Source organism: Rutidosis leptorrhynchoides, chromosome 9, assembly GCF_046630445.1.
Source record: "Rutidosis leptorrhynchoides isolate AG116_Rl617_1_P2 chromosome 9, CSIRO_AGI_Rlap_v1, whole genome shotgun sequence".
NCBI lineage: Eukaryota > Viridiplantae > Streptophyta > Magnoliopsida > Asterales > Asteraceae > Rutidosis > Rutidosis leptorrhynchoides.
Window position 1 is genome coordinate 30,763,548 of NC_092341.1, and position 19,521 is coordinate 30,783,068.

Genomic DNA, 19,521 nt, shown 5'->3' on the forward strand with positions numbered 1-19,521 from the left:
TACAATCAATAGATTCGATTGGCCTGCAAGTGAAAAAATGCATATGTAACCGTACCCCATAAAAAATGGATATCAAACCGAAGTATTAAATGTACTTTACTATCTGATTGTATTCATAATAGGTACTGTACTTATTTATTTCTTTTGATGGATGGACATTAGACACGGACCCCATGTTACTTATATCAGTGTCATGCAGAAATCATGTAAATGATTCATATAATCAGAAACATACTTTGTATGTGCAAATATACGATGCCAATCGACCCAAGACGAACCATACACACAAGCTGCAGGGACAACCTGCAATTAAAATAACCAAGTGTAACCTCCTAATTAGTTTTTTTTTTTATTTCTAAGAAAATTTGATTATTGTTATAATAATAAATTTGTAATCATATCTTCATATCTAATATATGTAACGTTTATACGATCCAAAAAGTAGACAAACTATATTAGCTAATAACCCAACCTGTCAGGACCCGTTAGTCACCCTGTCCTGCATGAGCACCTTCCTCATAAACTATAAACAGAGCAAAAATACATTTGAAGTCTTAAATTATTCTGCAGGTTGAGTATAATACCAATTGGCCAAAATAAACCATATGAGGATATTTCATTTCATTAAATCTCAAAACAAGAGAGTAAATTCTAAACTTTACACTCACAGTAAATGCTGACATCAGAAACGACCAGTTGAGAGTTCTTTGAAAGTATCTGCATTCATAAAAATTTATTAGCAAGTATTGCATATGCATAAGCTATACAAAGCAAACAGCTGAAAGTTAATTCATTTGCGGAAGACATTATAGGATATGTTAAATTCATGTATCAAAAGATAAGATTTTGAGCTTGCCTTATGAAATTACGATTCCAAGTTACAGATGTATGATTGATATAAGGCCTTTTAGAACAGATTTAACTCAATAAAAATTTGTCCAAATTACAATATACAGAGATTAACCTCTTATTAAATGAAAAGTACATACTGAGTACCAACAGGTGCTCCTAAAGCAATAGCTCCAAGTGCATTGACAGCAGCCCCTACAAATTATAATTGCAAAATGCCTATTTATTATATTAAGCACACCTCTTAACACTTCTATTGATAAATATACCAAGAGTAAATAAAATTTAGACAAATGTGAGTTCGTTTTCAATACTTTGAGTAAACGTTTTCAAAATAAGCACGTCACTGAATGATACGCATGTCTTTATCCTGTTATCCATATAATTCATTCAATGACTGTATTATATAAAAAATGCACATAAACATTTTAAATTTTGTGTGGGACACTGTCAACAGCAGAAGATGTAAGAGAAAAGACTAACCAACAGGAAGCCCCAATAAACCTCTAACTGCAGCCTTCAAGTACTGCAATGTAACATTTAGTACCCTTGTTAATCTTAAACATTCAAATTCACATTTAAAATAAATAAATATGAAAATGATGAATTACCGAACTCTGATGCTTATCTTTCCGAAAGATACTGTATGTCAGAATCACAACTGGGATCTCAATCAGCTGCAAGAACAAATTTAAATTCAGACATTAGAGGAATATGTTTTACTCAGTGATGGGTGGATATATATATGAACCACTATTATTCAAGCAGACATACAATCCTCTAGTCATGAATATCATCAATCATCGATATAAAATCACTGAATTTCATAAACTGTAAGATACATTTAGTACAATTAAATCTGTATATGTCTTACTATAGCTATTGAAACATACGAGTAATAGCAATAAAAGCAGATCAACATCGAGATTTTAACTCAAAAGTATAATATAAAAACATATTTCTGGTAATCATTTCATATTAACAGATAACGAAACATTGCTACAAGACACGCATATAATAATAACAGTTTTCATATTCCAAAATTACAATAAAACTGAAAGTAATGAGTAATTACCGCCGAAATTAAACGGAGTGTTTCAGATGGATGATCGATCAAATTAATGGAGAAAACGTTAACTGCTAGCCAAAACGATGACGCTAAAGCAATTCCGCAACTCAAATGCGAAACAAATACCTTTGAAGGTGATAGGTTTTGTACGCCGGTGATCTTTTTACTCATCTTATTATTATTCTTCATTTTGAGGTTAGTTTAATCGATTTGAGGTTGTTATCGGTGAGAAAACACGGCAAGAAGATGCTGCCGGAATCTGGGACGGGATTTCGGATCGTGGCGGGTATTAAGGTTACCAGAACCCGAATACCTTTACCTTTTTTGAGCCTTGATCCGGTTAGATTGTTGATGTGGATGAGTAAAAAACTATAAAGCCCAATGAAAATGGGTATCTTTTTACCCGGCTTCGGGTAAGAATGTCATGATATGGATCGTGACGGACAAGATTGCCTTGACCAAACACTTTATCAAAGTAATTAAAATTTTGGTAACCAAAGCTCTTACGAATGTACCACTAAATTAGTACGGAGTAATAACTATCATGTACAACCGTTTAAAACGCGTTAACAACATCTATAAAAGCCATCGTTAGTAAAATCCAATTATATATTAATTATTATTTTTTAATTTATTTGAATGGTCGCTATGTCAAGTCAATTGAAAAATTAGGGTGCGATTCAAACCCGAATAAAAATCAGCACGTAGACGGATCTGAGATGGACCGAACCAAACCTGTTTATTTTAGAGTTAGTTTCGTATCGGGCTTATGACCGTGTCGAAATTATAGTTTTATAGTGGGGTGAGGTGTGCTCATTAGTTTGAATTCGGTTTCCTCAATTTATTTTGATTCAGTTTGTTTTGTTTTTAATTTTTGAAAGCAAAACAATGTCTTGATTCAAAACCGAAATCGAACAGAAAACTGCATTTGAATCCTCTGTTTGGTTACTAATATATATATATATATATATATATATATATATATATATATATATATATATATATATATATATATATATATATATATATATATAGAGGCGACTCTACCTTGAAGGGAGTGGGGTCCTGTGACCCCACTAGTGGAAATTTTTTTTTATACGATGTATACTTCAAATTGTACAGGACACCACTAAATTTAAGTATAGGACCCCATATATTTTTAAAATTTGTGTTTTTTTAGAGGTAAATAACCACTAAAGTATCCTTCAAATATAATTAGCCTTAGAAAAAAAAATTAGGACCCCATTAGCATTTCATTCTAGAATCGCCACTGTATATATAGTGGTAGGATCAAGAGGGAAGTAACCATTCGGGGGGAAGCGGGGGGAAGAAAAAACTTTTTTTTTTCGTTTTTTGAAAAAACTTTGTTCATGAACATTATAGATGAGATGAAAATATGAACATTTAGTAGAGACACTTTGTGATAAATGTTTTTATTTTGGCGGGAAAACGCTCGAAGAAGTAATATATAACAATTATCGTGTTTTTCGAGCGTATTTTGAGGTTTTAGCTATTGGGGTTTAGATATTAGGGTTTAGATATTATGGTTTATAGGGTTTAGATATTAGGGTTTAGGGTTTAGATTTAGGGTTTAGATTTAGGATTTAGATTGAGTTTTTAACACGAACGGTTTAGAGTTTAGGGTTTAGGGTTTAGGGTTTGGGGTTTGGTGTTTTGGGTTTATGGAATAAACCCTAAACCCTAAACTCTAAATCGGGCTAAATTTTACTTCACAAAACATGAAGAAAAAAAAACGTTCATATTCTTCACGAACAATATTATCTTGAATGTTATTTTTGTCGATCGTTTTCCCGCCTAAATAATAACATTCATCATGAAGTGTCTCTTCTAAATGTTCATATTTTCGTGTGATCTTGATGCCGGAAAAAAATTTTCAAAAAAAACGGAATTTTTTTTTTTTTGCTTCCCCCCGATTGGTTACTTCCCCATTGATCCTGCCCCTATATATATATATATATATATATATATATATATATATATATATATATATATATATATATATATATATATATATATATATATATATATATATATAATTTAACCAAAATAACCATAAAATTACAATTTTTAATTTCGCTTTGGTTTTAAAGTTGATTTGTTTTTTTTTTCCTTTTTCTTTCTAACATCAGTTTAGGATCACTCAGATGGACTAAATCACCCACACGTTAATCTCCCGTAGTTGCATAACCCGCCCCCAACTACAGCCCTGAAAGAAACTGGGAACCTTATTTCGAGATCATCAACCACATCAATGCTCAACGGCTCACGGATAATATATTTTATATCGATATCGAACTCGCTTGATAAATTGAGTACTTCCCTCATCTTAATAAAGAAAGAATGATCAATAGAAACCTCCGAATGTAGAATAAGCTTAATATATTTAGGAGCATTAAAGTAAGGAAACAAAAGATTAGGCAACTTTTTGTCACTGTAACACAAATGGAGTAACTTTGGAGCATAAACTTGTATGTCAATAGCTAGATCCAAATTCTTTTGAGCTAGTTGTCATGTGTGTTTTCATGATGTGTGTTTTCATGAGTGTGTTAGTTGTGTGTTTAGTGACTATGTTTTTACTTTATTTAGTATTTAAGCATGTAGCATGTAACCATTTTAAATAAAGAAACACAATCCATTACACATTCAAGTTTTCAAATTGTTTGTTCATACTTGTTTACTACACTTCGCATTACTAGCAAGTTACTAGTTGTTTTATGGTATCTAGAGTTTGGTTCTAAATTAATCTTTGTGCGCAAATACTCAAAGTTCAAAACTATTTTATTACTAATCAAAAATAGAGGTCTCATATGTAAACAATGGAGGTATGTCAATGAAATGGAAAGACTTGTACGCAACAACTACAAGAATTGGAAGATGTGTATGAAGGCTTACCTCCAAGGTCAAGACCTATGGGAATTTGTGGCTGGAAGTGATGCCATAATTCCCGTAGAAACTCTTGAGCAAGGCGAGTCACGAAGAAAATGGAAGATAAAATGTGGGAAAGCTCTCTTTGTATTGAGGACATAAATTAGCAAGAGTTCTTCGAACACGTCCGTGATGTTAGCTCACCAAAGGAGGTATGGGATACTCTTGAGAAACTCTTCACCAAGAAAAATACCGCAAGGTTGCACTTCTTGGAAAATGAGTTAGCAATCTCAAGACAAGAAGGTATGTCGGTTTTTGAATATTTTTTACGGGTCAAAAATCTTTGTTCTGAAATTTCAGAGATTGATGAGAACGAGAAAATCAACAAATCTTGGTTGCCAAGATAATTAATTCGCGGTTCGAAGAAAGAGTATATCTCGTTCATAACCTCTATTTAGCGGTGGGCTACTCAACCTTCGGTTGAAAAATTAGAGAATTTACTCTCTAATCAAGAAGCTTTGGCCAAGCAAATGGCTAAAAGATTTGAAAATAACACGGTCTTGTTTTCAAGGGAAGAACTACAAGAAAGGTTCTTCAGTTAAAGAAAAAGAAGAAGAGCCGACTAGATCCAAAGGGGGTAACTATGAGAAGAAACCTCCCACATGTTACAAATGTGGAAAGGTTGGTCACGTCAAGAGATATTTTCATTCTAAAGTCACAAAAGTAAATGTGGCTTGAACAAGAAATGATGATGATGATGATGAAGCTAAATGGGAGTTGCTTTACCGTTGATACGTGACCTGTGATGGAACTCTCCTTCATGACGTTAGAGATCACAATCAAAATCGAGTTGTAATCACGACCGACAACTCAACTCATCCGGTTAAAAAGGAAGGTAATGCTATTATTGATATTGACAATGATACTTTTACTTTGGAAGATGTTTATCTTGTTCCTAAATTGACCAAGAATCTAGTTTCGATACCTCAAATTACCGAATCTAGAAAACATGTTCTTTTTGGTCCAATGGATGTGAAAGTCCTTGAAAATGTCGAGGAGATTGTCGGTGATCTTCTTTTCACGGGAGAAAAGAAAGGTTCTTTGTTTGTGTTGTCCGTAGGTGAGGCTTATGTGAAGAAAACAAGTCAAATTGACAACGAAACTATTTGCCATGCAAGATTAGTGTAATGACCCGAAAATTTCTGACCAAATTTAAACTTAATCTTTGTATGATTAACATTTCTGACACGATAAGCAAAGTCTGTAAAACTGAATCTCAAAATTTTTGAACTACTTTTATATATTTAAATACCATTCGGTTGTTTTCGACGATTCGCGAACAATTATATGTAAATAGATACATATATACTATAACTTGAAAAGGTAACAATGTATTAATTATTTGATACCGTACATTAAACTTATTGGTTTAAATATCTATTTGAATATATATGATAAGTTGAAATATTTATTATTAAAATTTATTTATAAATAACTTCCAATGTGTATTTAAAAACTGATTTATATATATTAAAAAGATATATACATATATATAATTTCAAGTTATTTAGTAAACGATAGTAACATTTTCAAATTGCTACAGTACCCAAAATGCTACAGTGTTTTTGAAAATCACTATTTGCTACAGTGAAATTGACTTTGCTACAGTGAATTGCTACAGTAAAGTACAAGTTTTCTCAGTATGCGATAGGACGTTCGAAAAACCGGAACCGGGACATAAGTCGAGTGACGACGTACGACTTATCGGAACGAAAATTACAAGTCAACTATGCATGTAAATTTAATATAATATATAATTAATTATATAAATTAAATATATTATATTAATAATTAAAAAATATGTCGACAAACTAGAAGTTAAAAGATCATGAGCTGGAAATCCATCCCATGCGATCGCATGGGAAATGGTCTTGGAGGCCATGCGATCGCATGGCAGTCCTGGACAGGCCACACCTATAAAGCTCGAGATATCTGCCTCTGTTTTAATTTAAAAATTACTCCGTATTATATTTATTAATTATATTATTATTATTATTATTATTATTATTATTATTATTATTATTATTATTATTATTATTATTATTATTATTATTATTAAGATTAATATTATTATTAATCTTATTATTATTAGTAGTATTTGTATTATTATTAGTATTATACATAAAATACTACGACGAGGTCATGAGCGTGTCACTTTCAAAATAGTTTTATGAGCGGGATAAAGCTAAGGAAATTATGGGTTATTGTCAAGGAGGTTATGGGTAATATTCATGGGTATTATTTGCAAGTCAAACCTAGTGTTATCATCTCCGTTACGTCTACGTACTTTTCTACAATATTGAATCTCAATATTGATATGTTGAGATCTACGGTTATTTGGTAATCCGTGTTTCGATCACATTTTGGTGAACGACTTTATATGCTGCTAAGGTGAGTTTCATATGATCCCTTTTACTCAATATATTTTTGGGCTGAGAATACATGCGACTGTTTATAAATACTGAAAATACTAAATTTATATGCGTGAGTTTTATTGCTTCCTTTTTAATTGCTTTTGCAATATATATTTTTGGGCTGAGAATACATGCAATTTATTTTAAACGCAATGGATACAAGTACATACTTAATTATACACTGAGTTTGAACCGAAAATCCCTTAGCTTTGGTAACTAGTAACTGCCAGTTATAAGAACTGGTGGGCGCGAGTAGTAGTATATGGATCCATAGGGCTTGACATCCCCGTCTGTTCCAGGTATAGAAACCCTAGCCTAAACTATAAAACAGACGTATGCTATTTGAGTTTAGTACACGTTGGTTTGCGTGTATTGTACATGTTGGTTGCATGTATGTTAAAACAGGGGTACTTATTAAAACGGTAAAGTTTAGTTACCAGGGTGCTCAATCTTGTAGAATATTTTGATAAACGTTTCTAGATGAAACAACTAAAATCTTGTGATCCACTTTTATATACAGATTATGCGAAACACTAAAACTATGAACTCACCAACCTTTGTGTTGACACTTGTTAGCATGTTTATTCTCAGGTTTCATAGAAGTCTTCCGCTGTCTGCTTAGATGTTAAACAAGCTATGTGCATGGAGTCTTACATGACATATTTTTCAAGGAGACGTTGCATTCACCAAATCATCACCATGTATCTTATTTTGACTGCATTGTCAACGGAAATACTGTTGTAAACTATTATTTATGGTGATTGTCTATATGTAGAAATCATCAGATGTCGAAAACCTTTGATTTAAATATTCATTTATGGTGTGCCTTTTCAAAAGAATGCAATGTTTACAAAATGTATCATATAGAGGTCAAATACCTCGCAATGAAATCAATGAATGATGTGTTCGTCCATATGGATTTGGAGCGATCGTCACAACGGACGTATGCTATTTGAGAAGCGTACACGTTGGTTTGCGTGTATTATTAAGATGATTATACAAAGGGTATAAATTATATATATATTAAGTTTAGTTACCAGGGTGCTCAATCTTGTAGAATATTTTGATAAACGTTTCTGGATGAAACAACTGAAATCTTGTGATCCACCTTTATATACAGATTATGCGAAACACTAAAACTATGAACTCACCAACCTTTGTGTTGACACTTGTTAGCATGTTTATTCTCAGGCTTCCTAGAAGTCTTCCGCTGTTTGCTTAGATGTTAAACAAGCTATGTGCATGGAGTCTTACATGACATATTTTTCAAGGAGACGTTGCATTCACCAAATCATCACCATGTATCTTATTTTGACTGCATTGTCAACGGAAATACTGTTGTAAACTATTATTTATGGTGATTATCTATATGTAGAAATCATCTGATGTCAAAAACCTTTGATTTAAATATTCATTTATGGTGTGCCTTTTCAAAAGAATGCAATGTTTACAAAATGTATCATATAGAGGTCAAATACCTCGCAATGAAATCAATGAATGACGTGTTCTTCCATATGTATTTGGAGCGATCGTCACAATTAGGCCATGTGGGATATCAATTGTAACAAAAGATATTCTCACATAAGCTGGTCAACGGAATTACTCAATTAAAGAACGTTCGTGATGAGGTGATATGCCAAGGATGTCAATATGGGAAGTCACATCAACTTCCATATAAGAAGTCAACAAATCGAAAACCCGGTTTTCTTGACTGGATTTATACGGACTTGATGAGGCCTACAAGAACACCATGTTATAGAGGTCATTGTTATGCCATGCTGTTAATTGATGATCACTCTCGTTTCACTTGGGTGAAGTTTCTAAAAGAGAAAAGTGAAGCCTTATCAAAGTTTGTGGAGTTCAAAAAAGCAGTAGAATTCGAATTTGGGAGAAAAGTAAAAGCTTTTAGGAGTGATAACTGTGGAGAATTCATGTCAAATGATTTCTTCAGTTACTACAAAGTCAATGGAATTTCTTGTCAATTGACTTGTCCAGATACCCCTCGATAAAATGGTGTCTCGGAAAGGAATATTGCCTACCTTGTTTCTATATGCTTATCTTGGTTGCATGACAAATGATTGCCTAGAGAGTTATGGGCGAAAGCACTACAATGTGCTTGTCATGTGTCTAATCGGCTGCTATCTTGGCCAGGTACACAAAAATCATCTTTTGAGCAAGCTTATGGTCAAAAGCCTAATGTAAGCTATTTTTGGGTGTTTGGTTCTATGTGTTATGTTCATGTTCCAAAAGCAAACCGAACCAAACTTGACCCAAAAGCTCGAATGTGTATTTTTGTTGGTTATTGTAGTGACCCGAACTTTTCCATGTTTATATATATTAATTGAGATTGATATTTACATGATTAAATGTTTCCAACATGTTAAGCAATCAAACTTGTTAAGACTTGATTAATTGAAATATGTTTCATATAGACAATTGACCACCCAAGTTGACCGGTGATTCACGAACGTTAAAACTTGTAAAAACTATATGATGACATATATATGGATATATATATATAGTTAACATGATACTATGATAAGTAAATATATCATTAAGTATATTAACAATGAACTACATATGTAAAAACAAGACTACTAACTTAATGATTTTTAAACGAGACATATATGTAACGATTATCGTTGTAAAGACATTTAATGTATATATATCATATTAAGAGATATTCATACATGATAATATCATGATAATATAATAATTTAAAATCTCATTTGATATTATAAACATTGGGTTAACAACATTTAACAAGATCGTTAACCTAAAGGTTTCAAAACAACATTTACATGTAACGACTAACGATGACTTAACGACTCAGTTAAAATGTATCTACATGTAGTGTTTTAATATGTATTTATACACTTTTGAAAGACTTCAATACACTTATCAAAATACTTCTACTTAACAAAAATGCTTACAATTACATCCTCGTTCAGTTTCATCAACAATTCTACTCGTATGCACCCGTATTCGTACTCGTACAATACACAGCTTTTAGTTGTATGTACTATTGGTATATACACTCCAATGATCAGCTATTAGCAGCCCATGTGAGTCACCTAACACATGTGGGAACCATCATTTGGCAACTAGCATGAAATATCTCATAAAATTACAAAAATATGAGTAATCATTCATGACTTATTTACATGAAAACAAAATTACATATCCTTTATATCTAATCCATACACCAACGACCAAAAACACCTACAAACACTTTCATTCTTCAATTTTCTTCATCTAATTGATCTCTCTCAAGTTCTATCTTCAAGTTCTAAGTGTTCTTCATAAATTCCAAAAGTTCTAGTTTCATAAAATCAAGAATACTTTCAAGTTTGCTAGCTCACTTCCAATCTTGTAAGGTGATCATCCAACCTCAAGAAATCTTTGTTTCTTACAGTAGGTTATCATTCTAATACAAGGTAATAATCATATTCAAACTTTGGTTCAATTTCTATAACTATAACAATCTTATTTCAAGTGATGATCTTACTTGAACTTGTTTTCGTGTCATGATTCTGCTTCAAGAACTTCGAGCCATCCAAGGATCCATTGAAGCTAGATCCATTTTTCTCTTTTCCAGTAGGTTTATCCAAGGAACTTAAGGTAGTAATGATGTTCATAACATCATTCGATTCAAACATATAAAGCTATCTTATTCGAAGGTTTAAACTTGTAATCACTAGAACATAGTTTAGTTAATTCTAAACTTGTTCGCAAACAAAAGTTAATCCTTCTAACTTGACTTTTAAAATCAACTAAACACATGTTCTATATCTATATGATATGCTAACTTAATGATTTAAAACCTGGAAACACGAAAAACACCGTAAAACCGGATTTACGCCGTCGTAGTAACACCGCGGGCTGTTTTGGGTTAGTTAATTAAAAACTATGATAAACTTTGATTTAAAAGTTGTTATTCTGAGAAAATGATTTTTATTATGAACATGAAACTATATCCAAAAATTATGGTTAAACTCAAAGTGGAAGTATGTTTTCTAAAATGGTCATCTAGACGTCGTTCTTTCGACTGAAATGACTACCTTTACAAAAACGACTTGTAACTTATTTTTCCGACTATAAACCTATACTTTTTCTGTTTAGATTCATAAAATAGAGTTCAATATGAAACCATAGCAATTTGATTCACTCAAAACGGATTTAAAATGAAGAAGTTATGGGTAAAACAAGATTGGATAATTTTTCTCATTTTAGCTACGTGAAAATTGGTAACAAATCTATTCCAACCATAACTTAATCAACTTGTATTGTATATTATGTAATCTTGAGATACCATAGACACGTATACAATGTTTCGACCTATCATTTCGACACATCTATATATATTTCGGAACAACCATAGACACTCTATATGTGAATGTTGGAGTTAGCTATACAGGGTTGAGGTTGATTCCAAAATATATATAGTTTGAGTTGTGATCAATACTGAGATACGTATACACTGGGTCGTGGATTGATTTAAGATAATATTTATCGATTTATTTCTGTACATCTAACTGTGGACAACTAGTTGTAGGTTATTAACGAGGACAGCTGACTTAATAAACTTAAAACATCAAAATATATTAAAAGTGTTGTAAATATATTTTGAACATACTTTGATATACATGTATATATTGTTATAGGTTCGTGAATCAACCAGTGGCCAAGTCTTACTTCCCGACGAAGTAAAAATCTGTGAAAGTGAGTTATAGTCCCACTTTTAAAATCTAATATTTTTGGGATGAGAATACATGCAGGTTTTATAAATGATTTACAAAATAGACACAAGTACGTGAAACTACATTCTATGGTTGAATTATCGAAATCGAATATTCCCCTTTTTATTAAGTCTGGTAATCTAAGAATTAGGGAACAGACACCCTAATTGACGCGAATCCTAAAGATAGATCTATTGGGCCTAACAAACCCCATCCAAAGTACCGGATGCTTTAGTACTTCGAAATTTATATCATATCCGAAGGGTGTCCCGGAATGATGGGGATATTCTTATATATGCATCTTGTTAATGTCGGTTACCAGGTGTTCACCATATGAATAATTTTTATCTCTATGTATGGGATGTGTATTGAAATATGAAATCTTGTGGTCTATTATTATGATTTGATATATATAGGTTAAACCTATAACTCACCAACATTTTTGTTGACGTTTTAAGCATGTTTATTCTCAGGTGATTATTAAGAGCTTCCGCTGTCGCATACTTAAATAAGGACGAGATTTGGAGTCCATGCTTGTATGATATTGTGTAAAAACTGCATTCAAGAAACTTATTTTGTTGTAACATATTTGTATTGTAAACCATTATGTAATGGTCGTGTGTAAACAGGATATTTTAGATTATCATTATTTGATAATCTACGTAAAGCTTTTTAAACCTTTATTGATGAAATAAAGGTTATGGTTTGTTTTAAAATGAATGCAGTCTTTGAAAAACGTCTCATATAGAGGTCAAAACCTCGCAACGAAATCAATTAATATGGAACGTTTTTAATCAATAAGAACGGGACATTTCAGTTGGTATCCGAGCGTTGGTCTTAGAGAACCAGAATTTTGCATTAGTGTGTCTTATCGAGTTTGTTAGGATGCATTAGTGAGTCTGGACTTCGACCGTGTTTACTTGAAAAATGATTGCTTAACAAATTTTGTTGGAAACTATATATTTTTAACATGTGAATATTATGTGATATATTAATCTCTTAACGCGTTTGATATTATGTGATAGATGTCTACCTCTAGAACAAGTCTCATTGACTCACCTAATAATAATGAAGAGTCAAATGTAAATTGGAATGATTCGTGGACTGATTCACAAGTTCCCGAAGAGGAACCGGAAGAAGAGTCGGAACCGGAAGAAGAATCGGAACCGGAAGAAGAATCGGAACCGGATGAAGAAATAGAACCGGTGGGGGAAATAATAAAACAGTTAAGTAAAAGAAAATCCTCAACCAACCGACCAAGGTTAATTATGGTCAATGGTGTTTCCGCCAAGGAAGCAAAATATTGGGAGGATTACCAATTCTCCGATGAATCGGATTCCGACGAGAATTCCGATGATGTTATAGAAATTACCCCAACTGAATTTAAAAAGGCAAAAGAAAATAATAAGGGAAAGGGCATAAAAATAGAGAAATCTAATTCCAACCCTGATGAACTTTATATGTATCGTCAACCCCCGAAGTCCTTAAGTTGTAACAATGACCCGGGAACCTCTAAACCACCAGGTTTTTCTAAACCAATGTGGATCACGACGGCTCGTATTAGGGGAACATCATATATCCCTAGAAACTTAGCAAAACAAACCAAAACCGAAGAAGAAGAAACAAGCGAGTCGGAATAAGATAGTTGTATTCGTGTGGTGTAATATATGTAATATAGTGTGCTTATGCTTTATGATATATGTAAAAATTGCTTGTATTAATAAGTATTTTTTTTTATGAATCTAACTCTTGTCTATTTTACAGTATAAAAACACAAAATGGATAGACAACCCAATATTTTAAGAGACCTACCCGGAGACATGATTGATGAAATCTTGTCTAGAGTCGGTCAGAATTCTTCGGCACAACTATTTAAGGCGAGATCAGTTTGTAAGACATTCGAAGAACGTTCCAAGAATGCCTTGGTTTATAAAAGGCTTTCGTTCGAAAGATGGGGGATATCACATTGGGAAATCCATAAGTTACGATGTGTTTACTTTGAGGCATATATTGCGGGGAACCCAAATGCTATTTTACGCAATGGGTTAAGAAATTATTTTGACTCAATATATCCGAATATTGGACTTCGTGATTTAAAAAAAGCGGCTAACATGCAACATAAAGAAGCATGTTATGCTTACGGATTATTAATGTTCGCTTCTCACCAAAGTGAGAACAAGAACATCGGGCTACGACTATTAAACAAAACGTTCCCACAAGTGACGGAGTCGGTAATTGGGGTAAGAAATGAGGTTTTTAGATTGTTACGGGACTGTTGGACATTACGTAACCCTCGTCCCTTTGACGACGTTACAACACGCTGTCTTATCAATGGCCATAACGGTTATGTTCCACAAGACCAAGGATGGGAAGTAATCCTAGTAAAACCAGAATGCATGACCTGTTTCTGGACGTATGAATTACGTGTCTTTATTGCCTTTGCTGAACGATTTGTGTACTAGCTAGAATTATCTTCACAACCATCTTGTATCAAATTTATTGTGTACTATATTTCATGCTATATGTAAAATAAGCAGTATTGTAAGTTTGTAAAATATTGTGTAAAAGTTTGAACGCGAAATATTATTATAATCAGTTTTTCATATAGAATTGTAGTAGTTGAATTGTATATTAGCTACTAAGTATGAACTTAACGGGTAGGTACTACCCGAATTTAAACTTATAAAACGCTAATATGAAGAAAAAGCTTTTATAAATGAGTTCATATTATGCTACGAAATACTATTAACTACTCTTAATATTCTGTATGATTAACTTGTTCCATTTAACTATTTTGAAGGAAATGGCACCGACTACTCGACACACCGTGAATATGAATGAAGAGGAATTCCGTACTTTTCTAGCTTCAAACATAGCCGCAGTACAGGCTGCGTTACATACCAACAATAACCTTGGATCTAGCAGTACAGGAAATCGTGTAGGATGCACCTACAAAGAATTCACTGCCTGCAAACCTTTGGAATTTGATGGAACCGAAGGACCGATCGGATTGAAACGGTGGACCGAGAAGGTTGAATCGGTGTTTGCCATAAGTAAGTGTACTGAAGAGGACAAAGTGAAGTACGCTACGCATACCTTCACAGGTTCTGCGTTAACATGGTGGAATACCTATCTAGAGCAAGTGGGACAAGACGATGCGTACGCACTACCGTGGTCAGCATTCAAGCACTTGATGAACGAGAAATACCGTCCCAGAACTGAGGTCAATAAGCTCAAGACAGAACTTAGAGGGTTACGAACCCAAGGATTTGATATTACCACGTACGAAAGACGATTCACAGAATTGTGCCTATTGTGTCCGGGAGCGTTCGAAGATGAGGAAGAGAAGATCGACGCGTTTGTGAAAGGATTACCGGAAAGAATCCAAGAAGATATAAGTTCACACGAGCCCGCCTCCATACAACAGGCATGTAGAATGGCTCACAAACTAGTGAACCAGATTGAAGAAAGAATTAAAGAACAGACTGCTGAAGAGACCAATGTGAAGCAAGTCAAAAGAAAGTGGGAGGAAAACGGTGATAAGAATCACCAATACAACAACAACAGCAATTACAACAAAAATCGCAACAATTATCCCAGCAATCGCAACATCAATCGCAACTACAACAAACGGCCCAACAACAACAACAACAACAACAACAACAACAACAACAACAGCAGCAACTACAACAATCATCCCAACAACAATAATAACCGCAACAACAACAACAATCAGAAGCAGCTATGCCAAAGGTGTGAAAAGTATCACTCGGGGTTCTGCACCAAATTTTACAACAAGTGTAAAAGAAATGGTCATAGTGCAGCGAAGTGTGAGGTCTACGGACCAGGGGTTAATAGAACGAAAGGAACAAATGGTGTCGGAACGAGTAATGGCGGAGCAAGTAGTGTCGGAGCAAGTTATGCCAATGTAGTTTGTTATAAATGTGGAAAACCGGGCCACATCATTAGAAATTGCCCGAACCAGGAGAACACGAATGGACAAGGCCGCGGAAGAGTTTTCAATATTAATGCGTCAGAGGCACAGGAAGACCCGGAGCTTGTTACGGGTACGTTTCTTATTGACAATAAATCTGCTTACGTTTTATTTGATTCGGGTGCGGATAGAAGCTATATGAGTAGAGATTTTTGTGCTAAATTAAGTTGTCCATTGACGACTTTGGATAGTAAATTTTTACTCGAATTAGCAAATGGTAAATTAATTTCAGCAGATAATATATGTCGGAATCAAGAAATTAAACTGGTTAGCGAAACATTTAAGATTGATTTGATACCAGTAGAGTTAGGGAGTTTTGATGTGATAATCGGTATGGACTGGTTGAAAGAAGTGAAAGCAGAGATCGTTTGTTACAAAAATGCAATTCGCATTATACGAGAAAAAGGAAAACCCTTAATGGTGTACGGAGAAAAGGGCAACACGAAGCTACATCTTATTAGTAATTTGAAGGCACAAAAACTAATAAGAAAAGGTTGCTATGCTGTTCTAGCACACGTCGAGAAAGTACAAACTGAAGAAAAGAGCATCAATGATGTTCCCATTGCAAAAGAATTTCTTGATGTATTTCCGAAAGAATTACCGGGATTACCCCCACATCGATCCGTTGAATTTCAAATAGATCTTGTACCAGGAGCTGCACCAATAGCTCGTGCTCCTTACAGACTCGCACCCAGCGAGATGAAAGAACTGCAAAGCCAATTACAAGAACTTTTAGAGCGTGGTTTCATTCGACCAAGCACATCACCGTGGGGAGCTCCTGTTTTGTTTGTCAAGAAGAAAGATGGTACATTCAGGTTGTGTATCGACTACCGAGAGTTGAACAAACTTACCATCAAGAACCGCTACTCACTATCGAGAATCGACGACTTATTTGATCAACTACAAGGCTCGTCTGTTTATTCAAAGATTGACTTACGTTCCGGGTATCATCAAATGCGGGTGAAAGAAGATGATATTCCAAAGACTGCTTTCAGAACACGTTACGGTCATTATGAGTTTATGGTCATGCCGTTTGGTTTAACTAATGCACCAGCTGTGTTCATGGACCTTATGAACCGAGTGTGTGGACCATACCTTGACAAGTTTGTCATTGTTTTCATTGATGACATACTTATTTACTCAAAGAATGACCAAGAACACGGTGAACATTTGAGAAAGGTGTTAGAAGTATTGAGGTAGGAAGAATTGTACGCTAAGTTTTCAAAGTGTGCATTTTGGTTGGAAGAAGTTCAATTCCTCGGTCACATAGTGAACAAAGAAGGTATTAAGGTGGATCCGGCAAAGATAGAAACTGTTGAAAAGTGGGAAACCCCGAAAACTCCGAAACACATACGCCAGTTTTTAGGACTAGCTGGTTACTACAGAAGGTTCATCCAAGACTTTTCCAGAATAGCAAAACCCTTGACTGCATTAACGCATAAAGGGAAGAAATTTGAATGGAATGATGAACAAGAGAAAGCGTTTCAGTTATTGAAGAAAAAGCTAACTACGGCACCTATATTGTCATTGCCTGAAGGGAATGATGATTTTGTGATTTATTGTGACGCATCAAAGCAAGGTCTCGGTTGTGTATTAATGCAACGAACGAAGGTGATTGCTTATGCGTCTAGACAATTGAAGATTCACTAACAAAATTATACGACGCATGATTTGGAATTAGGCGTGGTTGTTTTTGCATTAAAGACTTGGAGGCACTACTTATATGGGGTCAAAAGTATTATATATACCGACCACAAAAGTCTTCAACACATATGTAATCAGAAACAACTGAATATGAGGCAGCGTAGGTGGATTGAATTATTGAATGATTACGACTTTGAGATTCGTTATCACCCAGGGAAGGCAAATGTGGTAGCCGATGCCTTGAGCAGGAAGGACAGAGAACCCATTCGAGTAAAATCTATGAATATAATGATTCATAATAACCTTACTACTCAAATAAAGGAGGCGCAACAAGGAGTTTTAAAAGAGGGAAATTTAAAGGATGAAATACCCAAAGGATCGGAGAAGCATCTTAATATTCGGGAAGACGGAACCCGGTTTAGGGCTGAAAGGATTTGGGTACCAAAATTTGGAGATATGAGAGAAATTGTACTTAGAGAAGCTCATAAAACCAGATACTCAATACATCCTGGAACGGGGAAGATGTACAAGGATCTCAAGAAACATTTTTGGTGGCCGGGTATGAAAGCCGATGTTGCTAAATACGTAGGAGAATGTTTGACGTGTTCTAAGGTCAAAGCTGAGCATCAGAAACCATCAGGTCTACTTCAACAACCCGAAATCCCGGAATGGAAATGGGAAAACATTACCATGGATTTCATCACTAAATTGCCAAGGACTGCAAGTGGTTTTGATACTATTTGGGTAATAGTTGATCGTCTCACCAAATCAGCACACTTCCTACCAATAAGAGAAGATGACAAGATGGAGAAGTTAGCACGATTGTATTTGAAGGAAGTCGTCTCCAGACATGGAATACCAATCTCTATTATCTCTGATAGGGATGGCAGATTTATTTCAAGATTCTGGCAGACATTACAGCAAGCATTAGGAACTCGTCTAGACATGAGTACTGCCTATCATCCACAAACTGATGGGCAGAGCGAAAGGACGATACAAACGCTTGAAGACATGCTACGAGCATGTGTTATTGATTTCGGAAACAGTTGGGATCGACATCTACCGTTAGCAGAATTTTCCTACAACAACAGCTACCATTCAAGCATTGAGATGGCGCCGTTCGAAGCACTTTATGGTAGAAAGTGCAGGTCTCCAATTTGTTGGAGTGAAGTGGGGGATAGACAGATTACGGGTCCGGAGATTATACAAGAAACTACCGAGAAGATCATCCAAATTCAACAACGGTTGAAAACCGCCCAAAGTCGACAAAAGAGCTACGCTGACATTAAAAGAAAAGATATAGAATTTGAAATTGGAGAGATGGTCATGCTTAAAGTTGCACCTTGGAAAGGCGTTGTTCGATTTGGTAAACGAGGGAAATTAAATCCAAGGTATATTGGACCATTCAAGATTATTGATCGTGTCGGACCAGTAGCTTACCGACTCGAGTTACCTCAACAACTCGCGGCTGTACATAACACTTTCCACGTCTCGAATTTGAAGAAATGTTTTGCTAAAGAAGATCTCACTATTCAGTTAGATGAAATCCAAATCAACAAAAAACTTCAATTCATCGAAGAACCCGTCGAAATAATGGATCGTGAGGCTAAAAGACTTAAGCAAAACAAGATACCAATTGTTAAGGTTCGATGGAATGCTCATAGAGGACCCGAGTTCACCTGGGAGCGTGAAGATCAGATGAAGAAGAAATACCCGCATCTATTTCCAGAAGATTCGTCAACACCTTCAACAGCTTAAAATTTCGGGACGAAATTTATTTAACGGGTAGGTACTGTAGTGACCCGAACTTTTCCATGTTTATATATATTAATTGAGATTGATATTTACATGATTAAATGTTTCCAA

At 34.5% G+C, this 19,521-nt stretch overlaps 1 long non-coding RNA gene across 1 annotated transcript; it reads right to left on the reverse strand.

The window, feature by feature from the left end:
• Positions 1-234: 234 nt before the first annotated feature.
• LOC139865684 (uncharacterized) lies at positions 235-1,057 on the reverse strand. The gene is made up of 3 exons (XR_011765060.1): positions 990-1,057; positions 669-717; positions 235-303 (listed from the first exon to the last, which is right to left on the reverse strand). It is a non-coding gene; the product is annotated as an uncharacterized lncRNA (long non-coding RNA).
• Positions 1,058-19,521: the final 18,464 nt, after the last annotated feature.